This window comes from Globicephala melas, chromosome 2 (assembly GCF_963455315.2).
Source record: "Globicephala melas chromosome 2, mGloMel1.2, whole genome shotgun sequence".
Classification (NCBI taxonomy): Eukaryota; Metazoa; Chordata; class Mammalia; order Artiodactyla; family Delphinidae; genus Globicephala; species Globicephala melas.
The window spans coordinates 67708079-67725756 of NC_083315.2; the positions used below are offsets into that span (position 1 = coordinate 67708079).

Sequence of the window (17678 nt, forward strand, 5' to 3'; positions counted from 1 at the left end):
TTTATTTATTTAATCCTTTATTATATTTATATAATCCTTTATTTATTTATTCTTTGGCTGTGCCGTGCAGCATGTGGGATCTTAGTTCCCCGACCAGGGATTGAACCTGCGCCCCTTGCATTGAGAGCATGGAGTCTTAACCACTGGACCAGCAGGGAAGTCCCCGTAGAACCCTTTTAACATTCCAAGGGAATGATGTTGGTGGGACCCACTCTGGGCAACAGTGATGTAGAAAAGAGAGCGTGTGACAAGGAGCGGGGACGCCACCTCTCTGTTCTCAGAGAGGCGGGTCCACACAAGCTGAGTGATTCGGCAAGCCAGCCCCCCTCTCTGGCCTTCAGTTTCTTCAGCTTTAAAATAAGACTGGTGATGATCAAGCCTCTTACTTGACTTACATAGTACAGTGTTTTGTGTTGTTTTTTAAAACTCTTTACAGTAGAAAATTTCAAATAGATCCCCAAGGAGAGAGAACAGTATAGTGCATCTGCATGTCCACATCGCCCTGCTTCAGCAGTAATTTGCATTTCGCCTATCTTGTTTCATCTATGCCCCCCACTAACTTTTTATAAAGATGATTTTGAAGATGATATAAAATTTAAGTCTGTGAAAGTGCTTTGCCATCTTCAAAGTGCTATACAAAGGTAAGACATCTATCATTACTATTATTAGGTTTATTATTTCTTATTTCTAAAGTTCAAAGTGCTACATAAACATAAGGCATCTGTCATCATTATTATTATGCTTGTAATTTCTTATTACTACCCAGTCATATCACCAAAAATGCCTAATCATGTGGATATTTATGGAACTCCACTTGTAAGAAGCTGGGGTGAGCCTAGATGGGGGGTAAAGCTTAAAATCCAACCCTGCTGCCTGGGGGGCTTACAATCTAGTGGACAGGTGAGACAGATGGAAGATCCAGAAAACAGCCTGGCGATACCTGCTGGTGCCTGGGCAGTGCCGGACGGGGGCATCGACAATTCTGGAGCAATTCAGGGAAGGAAAGGACAGAAGGCCAGGGGATGTCTAGCTAGAGCCTTTTCCTCATTGGAGAGGTTTTCCTGTCCCGGCGAGTTTGGGAGTTTGGCTGGGCCTGGAGGCAGCTGGAGGGATAAGATGTCCTTTCCGGGACACAGTCATCTAAGCGCCCAGTGATTTGATGGTTCTGAAGGAGGACGGACTATAGGCCTTTGTAAGTGATGCTAATTTGCCTGTCTCCCAGGAGATAAAGATGCTATTGTCACCTTCCACCGGAATGGGGCCTAGGCACCCCTGCAACTTTCAGATAGAACTTGATGTATCCTCAAAACAGAACTTGGTAATAAACAAATGGATGAATGAACAAACCAACCCCAAGTAACCCAGACCTTTCTTGAGGCTAGCTCCTTGTCCAATGACAATGTCTCCCGCTTCTAATCACCTCAATCCAGTTCCCCATTCCTCCCGGCTCCCTGTTCCTGACCTGGGGCCATTGACCTCACTGCCGACGCTGCCCATCTCTCTCCACGGTCTGGGCTTTGCCAAGGGCCCTCTGCCTCGAGGACCCTTGCCGGCCCTCTTCCTTCCCTGAGGCAGAGACTCAGAGATTCAGAGTGTGCAGCCTTGGCAGGACCACCAAAGCTATCATCGCTCTGAATCGTCTACATAGAAGATGGAATCTCAGAATCAGAGTGGAACTCGTGGGGGAACAAACAACTCTCTGTTGGCTGCAGATGCATTTGGCTCGAGTTTTGCTTTTAAACCGTGTGAGCCAAGAGAGGATTTCACATAAAAATATGTATTTCCAATTTCCTTTGAATAATTAGAAGATCTGCAACTCCTGGCCCGCATTCCTGCCTGGCCAACAGTGGAGAAAGCTGAGTGGTGGCTTCCTGTCCAGCTGGGGTGCCTGCTGTCTGGGTCGCCGTGGTCCCCTGGGAGTCTCGGACTCACTGACGTTTCTGGCTGGGTGCTGATGGGCATTCAGGGTGGGGACCACACCACAGAGAGCTCCCCACCACAGAGAGCTCCTGTTGTATGTGAAGCCACAAGGCCAGATAACCCCAGAGCTGTTTCTGCCTGACTTGCTTATGTCTGGCCATGACGATCTTGCCATGATTTGACCAAGAACATCTCCCTGAGTGATGTACTGGGGTCCTGGCAGGAAACAGGTAGCACACCCAAGCTGGGTAATTTGATGAGAACTTAATAAAGGGGCTGTTTACATAGGTGTGGGCGGAATTTAGGAAAACCAGCAAAGGACAGTGCAGCACCCTGAGGCTGGTAACCGTGAGAGCCTTTAGCACCCCCGCGGCCCACGGGGACTTGGAGAGGGGACTGTGTACAGAGGGCTGCCTGACAAGAGCGTGGCTTTCCGGAAGGCGTGCAGCCAAATCACAGTGATCCTGTTCCCGCTCCTCCTCCTCTCCAGTTTCCTGCTGGCTGCCCCATCGGGTGAGCCCAATGGATCATTGGGGAACCCAGAGATCAAGGGAGCCTCTGATGCCATCCGTACCTGTCAGCCTCCTGGGGCCCAAAGTAGAGGGAGACGTGTGCGGAGAAGATCTACAGGAACTCATGGAAAATATCCAGCACAGGCAGTGTTACGCTAAGTTGACAAATCTGGATCCCTCAGCTCGCTGTAGTAGGAGGTGGTTCAGTCTGTGTGGCCTAATCGTGGGGAGCAGTCCCCTCTGTGGGTGTAGGGGGGTGCTATTCCTGGGGTCTGAGGAGCTCCTTCCCTGCAGGCTCACCTGGCCTGGTTTCCATCCTGTCCTCTCCAGGGTGTGTGTCTTTGTGCACAAGCGAGTGGGTGGGCACCCCCTCCACCAGCCACCCCCTTCTCTGGAGCTCCGTGGGTTTCCGCAAGTGACTCTAAAGGGAAGCCCAGAGGAGCAGGTCTGGTTGTCTGTGAGGGCTCCGTGGCTGGGGCGGGGGACAGCCCACCGGTAAGCCCTCGGGCAGTGCAGCATCTCTTACTGACTCTATTACCTGCATACCCTCTGTGTGCGGCGTTTTCTGAGGAGCTTTCCTGCTGTGCTATGATTTAAAGAGCTCCCTCGCCCCAGATTGCCTTCCACACTAGCCTGCCTTAGATTTTGAGATTCTGCCAGCTTCCCAGCCTCAGAGAGTGTTACAGCTTGATGACCTTCTTGTCCTCTCATTGGGCAGAGGGCAGACTGAGACCCAGAGAGGGCAAGTGACCGGTCCAAGGTCAGAGGGTGATGTAGGGCTAGAGCAGGAAAAGGAATCTGGACTAGCTCCTGGCCTTGGGTTGCCTCCATGCCAGTTACTCTGGTGGGTGTTTTGGGGGGAGCAGGGGCAGTCCCAGAGGCTGGGTGGTGGAGCCCAGGGGGTCTTAGGAGGGGGAATCTGAAGCATAAAGGGATCGGCTGCCTAGCTGGGCCAGGGTTACCCTTCCCTGGGGGCCTCAGGCAGAATGGGGATGAAGAAATAGAAGCTAAGAGCCGTTTCAGAGCACGTCCCAGACAGCAGAGCCTGGACCGTATCCATGGAACGAACGGGGAGGAAAGACACACTCTGCTTTCTCCCTTCCCCTCTCCCCCTCTGCCCTCTCTTCCGGGAGATGTTGAGAAGCAGGGAAGAGCTCGAAATGTGAGGCCAGATGGGGAGAAGCAGGCCCCCGGGGGGGGGTGGGCACAGGAAAGAGGAAGGAGTCCCCGGAGGAGGAGGCCTGACTCCTGTTCTCCCACTTTGCCGATGTGATCTCGGGGACAGATCATCTAAAGTGCCGGGCTTTTGTTTTCACTCATACAAAATAAGGAAAACAATGCCTGATGGGATTGCTGTAGGATTTATTTTTATTAATAGCCAATATTAATAATGTCAAGAAAAAAAACTATCATTTATTGAGACTTTGTGGCAGGCACTGGGCACAGCAATTTCTGTGCAGGATCTCGTTTAAGCCTCACAGCAACTCCACGAGGAAACTGAGGCTCGAGATGATTCTCGGGTGAGCAGCAGACTAGGGGATTGAGGTGACAGTGTTGGAAGACGTTCTCCATAAATTGCAAACCCCGACATGTTTTCTGTGGACCTAAGAAAAGCTATCCTACCAGCATCAATATTACTCTCCTTGGGCTGTGGACATCCTTGGAGATGGGTGGACGCTTCTTCCACAGTGAGGTTTTTTCAGAGGTCTTTATGAACCTGTGTGTTTTCCCTCCTCTTGCCATCTCCCTGGGAATCTTGCCCAGGTGACAATTTTCTGAAGGAGGAAAAGAGCCCGGCAAATGGGAAAAACAATCTTCTGACTTAACCGCCCCCTGCTACCTGTGCTCTCAGCAGAGCCTGGAGGCCTGGAGGGCTGAAGGGCTGCCTCTGGGTAAGTGTGTGAGTGTGTATGTGTGGGACAGCATTGGATGTGTGTGTGTGAACGCCTGTGTGTGATTGTGGGCCCGCGTGAGTGGTAAGCGTATGCATGTGTGTTTATGTGAGTCTGAGGAAGACTGAGCATGAACGTGTATGGGAGTGAACGTGTGGTATGAGCAGGTTTGCGTGTGCATGAGGGTGTGTGTATGTCTGACTGTATGTGTTTGCTGACGGTGTGTACTTCAGTGTGTGTGACCGTATGTGCATGTGTGTTGCAAATGTATGTCTGTGTTATGAGTGTATATAGGTTAGTGTATTGTGTGAATGCGTGTGTGTGTGTGTGTGTGTCTGTGACTGTGTATGCATGTGAGCTATTTATGGAGTGGGGTGTTGTAAGTGTGTGGGACCGCGTGTGGGTGTGTGCTTGCAGATGTATGCCTGGTGTGAGTGGGCGTGAACCAGATATGACTGGATGAGTCAAGCCCCTGGGGTCCCTGCCTCCAAAGGGCAGTCGTTAGGGAAGTATTATAATGACTCAAACCTGGTGGAGGACCCTGGTGGGGTGCAGAGTGGCATCACCCGCTGAGCGCTGGTCCCCCACCTCCTCCCTGGGGCTCCTAATGCCACGTTGCCCACTGCACAGCTCCCTCAGCCATCACCTTTCCTGGGAGAGCGCTGGCTTTTGGTGCCGTTCTTAGGTAATGTGGAGTGTGGATGGTGGGCAAGCATACTGAAGAGGCCTCTCTTTGGGGCAGGGCTGCTCGCTGCCTCTCCCCCACGATGGGAAATGGGTCCTGCAGGCTGGGCCTTGGCACTCCTCCCTAATGCGCACTTGGTAGAGGTGCTGGGCTGTGACCAAGTGTGAATCCATGCCAGGCCACTCGCCTCAGCCGGGAGAGCAGATGGCAGGGCCGGGCTTCTCCGGCGGGCTGCTCTGCCATCCGGGGCCTCTCCCTGCCAGACACCTGCCTCCTTGTCTCAGCGTCTCGAGGATGGCCAGAGAACGCTGCCATGTTCTTTCTTGCACTTATATCCTTTAGCACTTGAATGACCAAGACCCTTCCCCATGCGGGAAGAACTAGGGGGCTAGTTCTTAGGCTAGGGGAAGAACTGTACACCTCCGGGAGAAATGGGTGCTTAGAGGTGAGATGAATATGAATTTTGTAAGACTTGCCCATCACTACACCAAGCAGTGAGATTCGCTCATCCAGCTTGGGAAATATTCTAGCTAATCCTTGTATAGCACTTATATTATGACAGGTACTTTATATGTATGAACTCATTTTATCTACTCAATAGCCTTATGAGGTGGATAATGTTATTATCCCCTCATTTTATAGATGACAAAAACCAAGACTCAGAGACGTTCAATAACTTGTCCAAGGTCACACAGCTGGTAACAGGCAGAGCCGGGATTTGATACTAAGGGGTCTCATTCTAGAAACTGCTCTTAACTGCTACACTATTTTCTATCTCAAAGTAGCAAGCTCTCCTGTCGTTGATTGAATTATAATTTGATGCTTTTTAGTATATTCACAGAGTTGTGCAACCGTCACCACAATCAGTTTGTGTCGTGATCACTGCAGTTACCCCCCAGACAAACCCAATACTCATCCGTAGTCACTCCTCATTCTTCCTCCCCCCAACCCTGGCAACTACTAATCTATTTTATGTGTCTGTGGAGTTGCCTGTTCCGAGCAGTTCATATAAATGGAGTCATACAGTATGTGGTCTTCTGTGACTGGCTTCTTTCACTTAGCATAAAGCTCCAAGGTTCATCCTCATTATAGCATGAACTAGTATTTCCTTCCTTTTATTGTGGAATAATATTCCAGCATATGGATAGATTGCATTTTATGTATTCATCCATTGGTTGATAGATACTTGGGTTGTTTCTGCCTTTTGGCTACTATGCATAATGCTCCTGTGAAGTCTGTGTACACATTTTTGCATGGATGTGTTTTCATTTTTGTTGGGTATATATGTAGGAGTGGAATTGCTGGGTCATATGGTAACTTTACGTTTAACATTTTAGGAACAGCCAGACTGATTTCCAAAGTGGCTGCACCATTTTACATTCCCACCAGCAGTGTATCAGGGTTCCGGTTTCTCCATGTACTTGTCAACACATGTTCTTTTCTGTTCTTTTCGAACAGAACAGTGCCTGTCTCGTTGGGTGTGAGGTGATATCTCTTTATGGCTTTGATTTGCATTTCCCTAATGATTAGTGATGTTGAGCATCTTTCATGTGCGTATTGGCCATTTGTATATCTTCTTTGGAGAAATGTCAGATCCTTTGCCCATTTTTAAATTGGGTTCCAACAAGTTTGTTGAAGGAAAGAATGGAGTGAGTGAGTGAGATCCTGGGATGTCAGGATGAGTGACTCAGTCCTTGCCCTCAAGGAGCTCACAGCCCAGACTAGAGACACACACAGAATTGAGGAATTAGATGGATATGGTGAGTGCTTGAACAGCAGTAGGTGCGAGAGCCTGGGTCAAGGCAGGAAAGCTTCCTGGAGGAGAATGGGAATGAGGAAAGGTTGTTCAGGTGGAAGGACTTGCTCTGGGAGGGGGAGGTACAGGTGTAGGTGGGGAGCAGCTGGGAAATAAAGGGCTGGGGGAAGGGTGAGGCAGGTGGGTCCAGGTATCTGGAAGGTTGTTTTGGATCCAGGGAGAAACAACCAGGAGAGGCACCTGCGTGGTTGAGGGTATGGAGTGGCGGAAGCTTAACATGGCTTTAAATTTGCCATCCAAACCCTGCTTGTCCTTAAGCCCTCCTAACAGAATTGCTGAAGCTGCTGCTGTGGTACTGAGTGGGTCCTTTTATGTTTTAGTAATTATCCTGTCACCCACCAAAAATAATTTCATCCCGGGAAGAAGGAAGGTTGGGTGGTATTGAAAACTGCTGCCGCGTAAGTACAAGTGGCCTAATTGGGATTCATAAATCTACTTTTTAACAAGCACAATTAGGAATACTTATTGCAGGCCGGCTTGAGGAAATTAGGAGAGTGCAGTGAGCAGGAGCATCTTTTTGTGTGGTTTTATTTAATGGGGTGAAAGACTTGATTTGATCCTGGCATCTCAATTAGTCATGAGGGGAGCAAGTCTCAAAAGTGGAACTTTACCCCAAAGTTTAATTCTGAGTAGGTTATTAGGCAACGCTATCATGGCATGAGGGGTCTTCTAGATTGTACTTTGGGGGGGAAATGGCAAATCCCGTAAGTTTGGGAAAAGATAAGAGAAATCTCCCACAACTAAGACTAATAAGATGGACAAACACTCAGTGTTCTATCCACCCTCCCCCACCCTCCCCTACCCTCCCCCCTCCACACATACTTTTTTGGTTTTCGGTTCACTCAGCTAGGCCAAGGGCATGGGGTGGGCGGTGGTCTGGCCGTGGAGGGAAGGTTAAACTGAGGCTCATGATGCTTGTGAAATCATGAGATCTGGAGGTATCAGGGGAATGGAGGGTACAAGCAGCAGTGATTGATGGAAGGAGAGACCCTTGTGGGCGAGAATAATCTGGAAAGCTTTCAGGGGAGAAGCAGGATTGAGCTGGGGCTGGGAGGACGGGCAGGGTTTAGGAGTGTGGAAGGGAAAGGGGAGCCCTGGAACCGCTGTGAGGCCCTGACCCAGGCAGCCAGGAGAGGTGCCAGGAGGGAGGCAGGCAGATCTGTCAGTGGTGATGGAGTGATGCTGTGTTGGGACCCGGGTGGAGAGGGCTGGACACGAGCTGGGAGGCCTTGGGCCTAGTCCTGGTCCTGCCACTATGTCACTGTAGAACTGAGGCAGGCGCCTTACCCTCTGTGGATCTTGGTGTCATCTTGAACGCTCTCTAAGTGTCCTTCCAGCCTTGACACTTGACACAGCGAAGACTCTGGCCATCTGTAGAGTTGGGGGAGCTGTAGGAGAGACCTAGAGGGTGAGGCTGAGAAGGGATGGTGGTGTCATTGCCTAGGGTAGACAGAGGATGCTCCAGTGAATTCCCAGGGTGGAAATACATGACACAGTATGAGTGGATTGACCCTTTGGGGGATGTAGAGTGAAGAGGAACATCTGATGACCCTCACATGTGTGCGGCCAGAGCACTCATGGGTCTGGTCAACTCAGGAAATCCCCACAGAGAGAAAGGATTTCCAATTGCTTCTAGATAAAAAGGAATGAAACGAATGAATGGATGGATGAGAGCATGACGGGCTTTGTGCCTGGTGTAAAGGAAAGATCCCTGCTTTGCACACAGGCAGGCTTGGGTCCGATCTCCATTTGGCCCTCACAGGTTGTGTGTTGTTGGACGTGTTACTTAACCTTTCTGAACTGAGGTGTTTGATCTGCAAAATGGAGATTTAATAATACTTACGTCATAATCTTGTTATAATAATCAAATGAAAGAAAATAAAGTGCCTGGCACACAGTAGGTGGTTAACTGTGCTGGTTCGCTTCTCTCTTTCCTACTCCTCACCTACTTCCCTGATGTGTACCTCTTTCCATTTGGAAATTTGGGATTCTTACACCTGCTTTGCTTCCAGCTAGGGTCTTGTTGGGGCCCTAAGGAGGCATAACACATGTGTAAAACGTACTTTGTAAACTGTACTTTGCAACCATAAAGGAGAAATTCTTGTTTTTGCGAGACCATTTGAAGTGGTAGCTAGGGTCATGATGGAGGGGAAGAAAGGGAGGGATGGTAATTGGGGTCTCAGAGCTGGGAGGTTGTCAGCTGCACCCTAGTAACTCTGAAGGCCAAAAGGCAGGGGAACTTTGCAAAGCCTGGCCGGGGCTACCCAGAGGGGGTGTTATTTCCATAGAGGTCTGAGCTTTAGGTGTAGCCCAGCCCTTTTGTTGGCCAGGTGAGGAGATCTGGAAGACCTGAATTCTAGAGGGACCTGGGTTCTCAGGAGAAGCTCCTTTGACCTTGAAGGGTGGAATCAAATACAACAGCAGGACCAGAAGACAAATCAGAGTTGCACTGGTTGGGATAAAGATGGGAACTAAGTTACTCCTTTACGGTTGGAAAGTACAGATGCTTTCACACCCACCATCTCATAGGTAATACGTGTGTTGTGTGTCATTATTCCTGTATGAGAATTTACAGGCGAAGAAACGGAGGCTCAGAGAAGTGAAGGGACTTGCCCAAGGCTAGAGGGTTTGTTACGTGGTGAAGCTGAAATGCTAGCCTGTGTTTGTCTGCCTTCAGAGCTTGTTAGGAGTCAACTTGAAATAGTAACGACATCTTTTTCTTTACAGTTGTAAAACATATTGAATCCTCCCAAGACTGCTTTTAAAAACTTTTTAATATGAAATAATTTTAGGCTCATGTAGACGCTGCAAAAATAATAGTTCTCGGGTACTCTTCACCTGGCTTCCCCCAGTGATAACGTCTTACATAATCATAGTATCACTATAAGTCGGAACGCCAGGACTTGACATTACCACCATTCTAGTAACTAAACTAAAGATCTTGTTTGGATTTCAGCAGTTCTTACAAGAATACACATTGTACCTGTGTGTGTGTATCTTTGAATTTTGTCATATTTATAAAGTTGTGAAACCACTACCACAATCAGTATACAGAACTGTTCAATCACCCCCCAAAACTCCCTTGTGCTACCCTTTTATAGTCCTACCCTTCCTTCCCTGCTCCCCTGGTGACCACTGGTCTCGTTTCCATCACTCTAATTTTGTCATTTTGAGAATGTCATATAAATGGAATCACACAGTATGTAACCTTTTGAGATGGGCTTTTTTTCACTCTGGATAATTCTCTGGAGGTTCATCCAGGTTGCTGTGTGGTTCAATTTGTTCCTTTTTATTGCCGAGTAGTATCCCGTGGTGTGTTATTTTCCTAGGGCTGCCTTAACAAAGTACCACAGACAGTGTGGCTTAAAACAACAGAAATGTATTTTCTCATAGTTCTGGAGGCCAGAAGTTTGAAATCAAGGTGTCAGCAGAGCCATGCCCCCTCAGAAGGCCCTAGGGAAGAATCTTTCCTTGCTTCTTCCTAGATTCTGCCGGCTGTCAGCGACCCTTGGTGTTCCTGGCTTGTAGGTACATACTCCGTTATCGCATGGTCTTCTTATAAGGACACCAGTTGTTGGATTTAGGACCCCCTTAGTCCAGTATGACCTCATCTTAACTAATTACATTTGTAAAGACCATAGTTTCAAATAAGGTCATATTCTGAGGTTCTGGGTGAACGTGAATTTGGAGGACACGATTCAAGCTTGTACACATGGTGTGGGTATGCTACAGTGTGTTTAATCAATCACACATTGACTGGGTTGTTTCCAGGTTTTGACTGCTACAAATGAAACTGCTATAAGCCTTCTCATGTAGGATTTTGTGTGAATGTAAGTTTTTATTTCCCTGGGTTAGGCACCCAAGAGTGCAATCGCTGGGTCATGCGATTGTTGCATGTTTCGCTTTTTAAGAAACTGCCAGACTGCTTTCCAGAGTGTCTGCACCGTTTAAAATTCCTCCAGCAATGCACGAGTGATCCAGCTTTTCGACATCCTTGCCAACATTTGTTTTTTTTTTTGTGGTACGCGGGCCTCTCACTGCTGTGGCCCCTCCCGTCGCGGAGCACGGGCTCCCGACGCGCAGGCCCAGCGGCCATGGCCCACGGGCCCAGCCGCTCCGCGGCACGCGGGATCCTCCCCGACCGGGGCACGAACCCGCGTCCCCTGCATCGGCAAGCGGACTCTCAACCACTGCACCACCAGGGAAGCCCTAACGTTTGTTTTTATCACTATTTTTATCTTAGCAGTTCTGACGTGAGATCCTGAGTGACATCTCATTGCGGTTTTAGTGATGTTGGACATCTTTTCACGTGCTTATTTGCCATCTGTGTATCTTCTTTGGTGAAGTATTTCAAGTTCAAGTATTTTACCCATTTTCCACTTGGATTGTTGACTGTTGAGAGAGTTCTTTATATTTTCTAGATACCAATCCTTTGTTTCATGATTTGCAAATTTTTCTCCCACTCTGTCACGTCTTTTCATTCTCTTAACCCTCTCTTTTGCAGAGTAAAAGGTTTTAATTTTGATGAGGCCTAATTTATTGATTCTTTCTCTTATGGATCCTGCTTTTGGAGTCATGTCTGAGAACTCTTTGCCCTAGGAGATTTTCTCCTATGTTTTCTTCTAAAAGGTTTTTTTTTTTTTTTTGCTGTATGCGGGCCTCTCACTGTTGTGGCCTCTCCCGTTGAGGAGCACAGGCTCCAGACACGCAGGCTCAGCGGCCATGGCTCACGGGCCCAGCCGCTCCGCGGCATGTGGGACCTTCCTGGACCGGGGCACAAACCCGTGTCCCCTGCATCGGCAGGCGGATTCTTAACCACTGCACCACCAGGGAAGCCCTCTTCTAAAAGGTTTTACATTCTACATTTAAGTCTACACTTTCTGTGTTAAAATATGTATCTTTATATCTCTCTATAGACTTATTTATACCTATATCGATATATCTAGATAAGGTTTAGGTCAAGGTTCACTTTTTTGCCCATGGATTTCACATTGTTCTGATACCATATGTTGAAAAGTCTATCCTTTTCTGTCCCAGCACTTTTAAGCTTCAAGGTGGTGGGATAAACAGGCCCTTTAGAATGATTTCGCTGCTGAGGAAGTTACGCTGAAATTTATCAACAGAGTGGGAACTAATATCTAGGTTTCCACGGTCTAAGGACTTCCCCATTTTAAAGATGAGAAAACTGAGGCTAGTTAGTGGCAAAACAGGCCCTGGCTTCGCACCGGGAACCACCTTTTATAAAGCAAGCAGACAGGCAAGCAAACAATAAAAAACAAGCAGTTCGACACTTTGGCGATAGAACCTATGACCCCTGCCTTAGACCCTGGGACCCCCGTAGAGCTCCGTCCAGCAGGGAGGAGTGTTAGGCTGTCAGCAGCGTTCTTAGAAGTTGGTCCTAAATGGAAATGAGGTACAGGTGCAGATTCCAGGGATTCCCTCCTGTTCCACTTTGAGAGCATCTTGACTGCTGCTGAAGAGCTGGTGCGCTGGCAGTGTTTGGGAACTATTGTTGTGACCCTGAGAGCAGGCTTTTAGCTTAATTGAACTGAGTATCTTAAAATGGCAACTCATCAGTCAGCTTTCGTTTTGTTCCTTTCGTTTAATTGTATTTTCCTCTAGGGATTAACCAAATCAATGTAAATGCTGGGTGATTCTGATTTTTTCCCCATCTCTAAATTTTGGGGACACATAGACAGGTGATTGTCAACTGGAATAACCCAGCTGAGAAGGATCAAAGTATCTCTTTCCTTAGTTGAAAAAAGGTTCCTAATAAATCTCATAATAAAATGGTGGCATCAATGTCTCCTTCTGAGAAGGATGCTGGTGAGAGGCTCCAGGAGATGCTGAGAGTGTTTTGGCTTTAAGGGCCAACAGAATGGCGGAGTGAAGGCTGGAGTGGGTAGGGACTGAGAAGTGACCTTTCTTAATTACTCTTCTGGGGTTGAGCCTCTTTCTAGGGAGAGATGCTTGGGGCCTTACCTTTCTGGAGGGTTCCTGGGGAAATGTGGAGTCAGGAGGCCTGAGTTCTAGGGGCAGCTCTGCCACGGACTGGCTGTGTAGATAGAGGCAAGTCTCTTTCCCCCGCCTTTGGGTCCCCTTGGGTCTGACATGAGGGACTAGATCAGACAAGGGATCTCACATCACTTCAACTTCTGTGGCACCTGCCACATCAGGGCTTGTCTCCCTCATGCCCCCAGTATTAGCACCCGTGGGGAGTGTGGACAGCACAGTGGGGCAGAGGGAGACGTTGGGCTGTGATGCAGTCACAACAAAGCCCCCCTGTGGCTGAGCCCCCCCTCAGCCCTGCTGCGGGGCAGCCCTGCAGCAGGGATGGCCTGCAGAATCATCCCACCTTGAGGCAAGGAGGCCAGACCTTTATAACCATCCTCTCTTTGGCCAGCTAGCCAGCTGCCTTCAGGTTTGGGGCGTGACCTTGAGCCAGGTGGCTCTCTCTGGCTGGGAGCAATTCCAGAGAGGGACTTGGGAATGAATGTCTCAGTCCTGGTGGGGGAATCTGGGTGCCCACCATAGTCTTCAAAACGTCCCCTCTCCAGCCTCCCCTCTCTAGCTACCCCAGCCTGAGTTGCATCAGTTTCTGGGGGTGGAAAACCTAGACTTCTGCACTCCTGACTGTCAGCTGCTTCTGGCCTGGACCAGGGCCTGAGCGTAACTGAGTTCTAGGACTTGCCTGTCCACTGCCTCTGTTCCATGGCTTACCTGGGACCTGAACTGCCCCAGAGAAGGGCTGAGGTAGGTGTGAGTTTGCTCAGCAGGGCCCTGAGAAGACAGGCAGCATCTTGTTGCTTGGGATCAGCTAGGTGCCTGGCACTGGGCACAATGTTACTGTGGGAAGGGCATAAGGTCCTGAGTGAGACCTGACCTGTGCCTCAGTGTCTCCTTCTTGGGGTGACGGGGTATCTTTTACAACCAAAGCCACCCCCCGGAATATGGATCCCCCTACACTGGGGGGATTTTTAAAAAAATATTTATTTGTTTATTTGGCTACACTGGGTCTTAGTTGAGGCATGTGGGATCTCGTTCCCTGACCGGGGATCGAACCTGGGCCCCCTGCATTGGGAGCACGTGGAGTCTTAACTACTGGACCACCAGGGAAGTCCCTGTCGGGATTTTCACTGTGTGGATTTTAAAGGGGATCTGGTGTCCTTCCTCAAAGACCCCACCAGGCCAACAGCTGCCACTGATCTGCCACCTTTGCCTTAGCATCAGTGGAAATTCCAATTTACAGACTGGTTTTGCAGAGACTTTGTGACAGAAGCCATCAATCTCTGCATTTCAAATTTATTTTATTTTTCCAGTCTGGTTGCCTGTTCTGCTGTGAACTCTGTCTAATCAGCTTGCAGGCAGTTGAAGGAGAGTGGGTGTTCCCTTGATCTGGGGGCTTTATGTGCATAATTCCCTTTAATTCATCTCAGACAGGGCTTGGAAAGCCAGGGTGGAGAGTGATTTTCAAAGTGTCTCGCTGGAGTTCAAAGATGCATCTCTCCAGCCGGACCAGTAAATTACAGGAGTAATTTGCCATGAATTACCAGTGTGGAACTCTTCCCAGGTCCTCTCAGGGGCCTTCCGTCCCTTCTTCCCTCCCTCCGTGGAGGTGGAGGCTGCGGCCTCGTGCATCTGGAGAGCGTTTCCTTCCAAGGCTGACTGGACCCCACGCACCCCAACCCTCTGGCCTTTGCTGGCCCCCGATTCCACAGACCCTCCTGTTCCCCATTTCCGTCTTGTCTTGAACCTGTGCTGATGTCTCATCTGTGGGAGGATTCCAGGTCAGTTGTGCACTCCAGTGCTGACAACACCTTTATCCCGAGTGCATGTCTTCCCACTTTATTTGCCTGTATGATGAATGCAATTTCCGCATCAAGCCTATCAGTCATTTTCTGCTGTGATCTGTGCAGTTCTGCCAGAACTGAATCAGCTCCTGTATTATCGTGACAGCTTCTTTGGTAAGAAAATGAAATAAGATGTGTAAATTAAAGTGCAGGTGTGCTTGGTGCAGTGTGGAGGTTCCAGGGGCTCAGGTGCCCCTACTGGGCCCTTCCATTTTCCCCTCCTTCCTGCCCTGGGCTCCCCACTTTTCTGCCCTTGAAGCTCAGGAAAGTGACCGATGCAAGGACACAAAGCAATGGTCAGGGGAGGTGAAGATCCTGGGATGTGTCAAGAGATAGGCAGATGCACTGAGACTGGAACTCGGGTTTAGCATGTTGGTCTCCATGCAGAGCGGTGGGGGAGGTATTGTAGCTCCAGCTGGAGGTTAATGGTGATCAAGACGTTGTGACTCTTTCCCTGGGTTCCCTGTGAATTTGCCTCCCCTCTGCTCTTCAGCCCTGGCAAGCAGGACCCGTGAGCCGGGGTAGCAGTCCTGTGCTTTTTCCCTCTCTCTGCCCCTCCCCTCCCCATCATCCTTCTGCACATATTCATTTTGCACCAACTCTGAGCTGGGTCTTGGGCACAGTGTTACGTGGGAGGGAAGGGGCAGCTCTCCATGTGCCGTATACGTAGGAAGGATGCCCTCAGCTCCATGAGCTCCTCTGAGGAGATGCCAGGTTTGGGGGGCAAGCTGGTGAGTAAGCAGACACAACACAATGCAGTGAGGAGGAGGGCGGGAGGGAGCTTGGAGGAGAGAGGAGGTCACTCCGCCTGGAGAGTCCTTGGCAGCAGTGGGTTCTACCTGGCCGGCTTTACGCGTAAGTAATCTCAATTAACCATGCCACCAATTTCCCCCTCCCTGAGGCCTGCCCTTTCTCCCTCTGCTGTGTCGTTTCCAGCTGAACAGGCCTGGGCCAACCCAGGAGAACAAGGGCTTGTCCGCTGCTGCACAAGACCCACCCTTCCCATCCAGAACACACGACCAGAATGCTTGCTCCCTGCAGTATGAGGACCAGAGCTGGGAGAGGTCAGCCCTCCCTGGCTGGGAGGGAGAAGCTGCCGGGAGCACGGGCAAAGTTTTGCTCTCAGAAATAGGCAGCTCATCCTCAGTCTCCTCTGCTGCCTGGATATATCCAACTGCTTCTGAGTCTCAGATAGAGGGGCGGGTCCAGGGCCATTTTAGACAGTGGTGGGGGGGACTACCCTGGGGCCTCTGAGGGTACCATGGGGCAATCACTGACAATGTTTCCCTGGATGGGGGTGTTGGGCTGCTCAGCTACTGGCAGAATGGAGACATGACTTACTGAGCTGAGTTCTCTAAAACGGCATGGTCCAAAACTGTAGCTACTAGCTACATGTTGCTATTTAAATTAAAATTAATTAAAAATAAATAAAATTTAAAGTTCAGTTCTTGGCTGGAAAAAAGATATACCATGCAAACGTTAATTAGCAGAAAGCAGGAGTGGCTGTATGTATCAGACAAAGTCTACTTCAGAGCAAAGAAAATTACCAGGGATGGAGAGGGATATGACATAATGATAAAAGGGTCAGTTCAGCATAAAAATATAGCAATCCTAAATATTATGCACCAAACAACAGAGCTGCAAGATACATGAAGCAAAAATGTCGTTCTTTGGTCACACTAGCTACATGTCAAAGTGCTCAAAAGCTACTGTATTGGACAGCAAGATGTGGAACATTTCCATCGCTGTAGAAAGTTCTGTTGGGTAGCATTGCTCTAGATTGTTAACCCACAGGGGGCAGAAATTTTGCCTTTTTGTTCACTGCCATATCCCTACCATCTCGAAGAGTCCCCAACACATACTAGATGCTCAGTATTTGGAGACTTGAGGACTTCTGGCTCTGGTGCTGCTACCATCCTGCTGTGTGACTTTGGACATTTTGCTTCCCCTCTCTGATTCTCTTCATCCATAAATTGAAGGATTGTTGTTAGCTCAGATCCCGTTCAACTATAATGACCTATGATCTTAAATAGCCACTTGGCTGATTTCATTTATTTTATTCATAAGGAAGGGGTCAGAGAGAGCAGGAGAGGCTGAGGGGGGCAATTCTGAATTTTAATTTCAGGTTTGAGTTAGCTGTAGCTCACCAGTACTCCTCCAATGCAGGGTTTATAAGCTTTGCCTCCCATCACTTTTCCTTCTTGCCCTTTTTCCTGATGTCACCAAACAACTTCTTGGCCCTCTCTAGCTCCGCCTTAAGCCCCAAGCGGATCTGCATGGCTGGGAAGGGGGCTCACCCCACTCACAGAGCCTAGCCCACCGTCCTTCCAGCTATCTGGAGCCTGCAGCTCTCTCTCCCTTTGGACGCCTCCTGCATCCCGTGCTTTGAGGTAACCTGCCTGAGCCCTCTGCTTGAGTCTCGACCCTTGGTGCTTCCCGTGCGGGCTGAGGGCAGGGAGTCCCTGGCAGTGGGGACGCTGATCTGGCGGCTGCCTCAGTACATCTGCCAGCAAGTCTCTGGCGACAGTCCCTGCCATGGGGAGGCTGCATTTGTGGGTAGAGACCCGGCTAAGAGCTGGCAGTCGGGGGTGGGGGAAATGTGCTGTGTTGTTGAGGGGCAGTGGGCCAAGAGGAGGGAAAGAAAAGTAATTACCTTGATTACTGGGCTCCTGGCAGAGGGCAGGGCCAGCCCAGCCTGGCTGTAGAGCTCGGCAGGCTGACGGTCTGACCGTGTTAGGAGAAACCGTCCTTCACCGTCTCCCTTTCCTGGGAGTCTGGGGCAGGGAGGGCACCCTGGCTTCCCCCCTGCACACACCAAGGCTGTGCCGGTGGGGACAGGAGGATGCGGAAGACAGCTGTGAGCTGGTGAGCCAGGGGAGTCTTGCAGTCGTGTACCAAGCCTGTGGTTCTCGGACTTGGTGTGTAAATGCTGTGTGTGATAGGTATCCTCTGACCCACTGGGTCTCTGATTGCCTCTCGTGTCCCCCACATACATATCTGCCC

General features: G+C 49.5%; 1 protein-coding gene across 3 annotated transcripts in view; it reads left to right on the forward strand.

Annotated features, from left to right (window-relative positions):
- MEGF11 (multiple EGF like domains 11) overlaps window positions 1-17678 on the forward strand; it is a 431740-nt gene that overhangs the window by 63946 nt on the left and 350116 nt on the right. The window contains exon 1 of one of the 3 annotated variants that reach the window (XM_060294088.1): window positions 3723-4324. The exons of the other annotated variants lie outside the window; for them this stretch is intronic. The gene's annotated coding sequence lies outside the window, so the exon portion shown is untranslated. Of the gene's footprint in view, window positions 1-3722; window positions 4325-17678 lie in introns of those variants that run through there. 3 annotated transcript variants of the gene reach the window in all.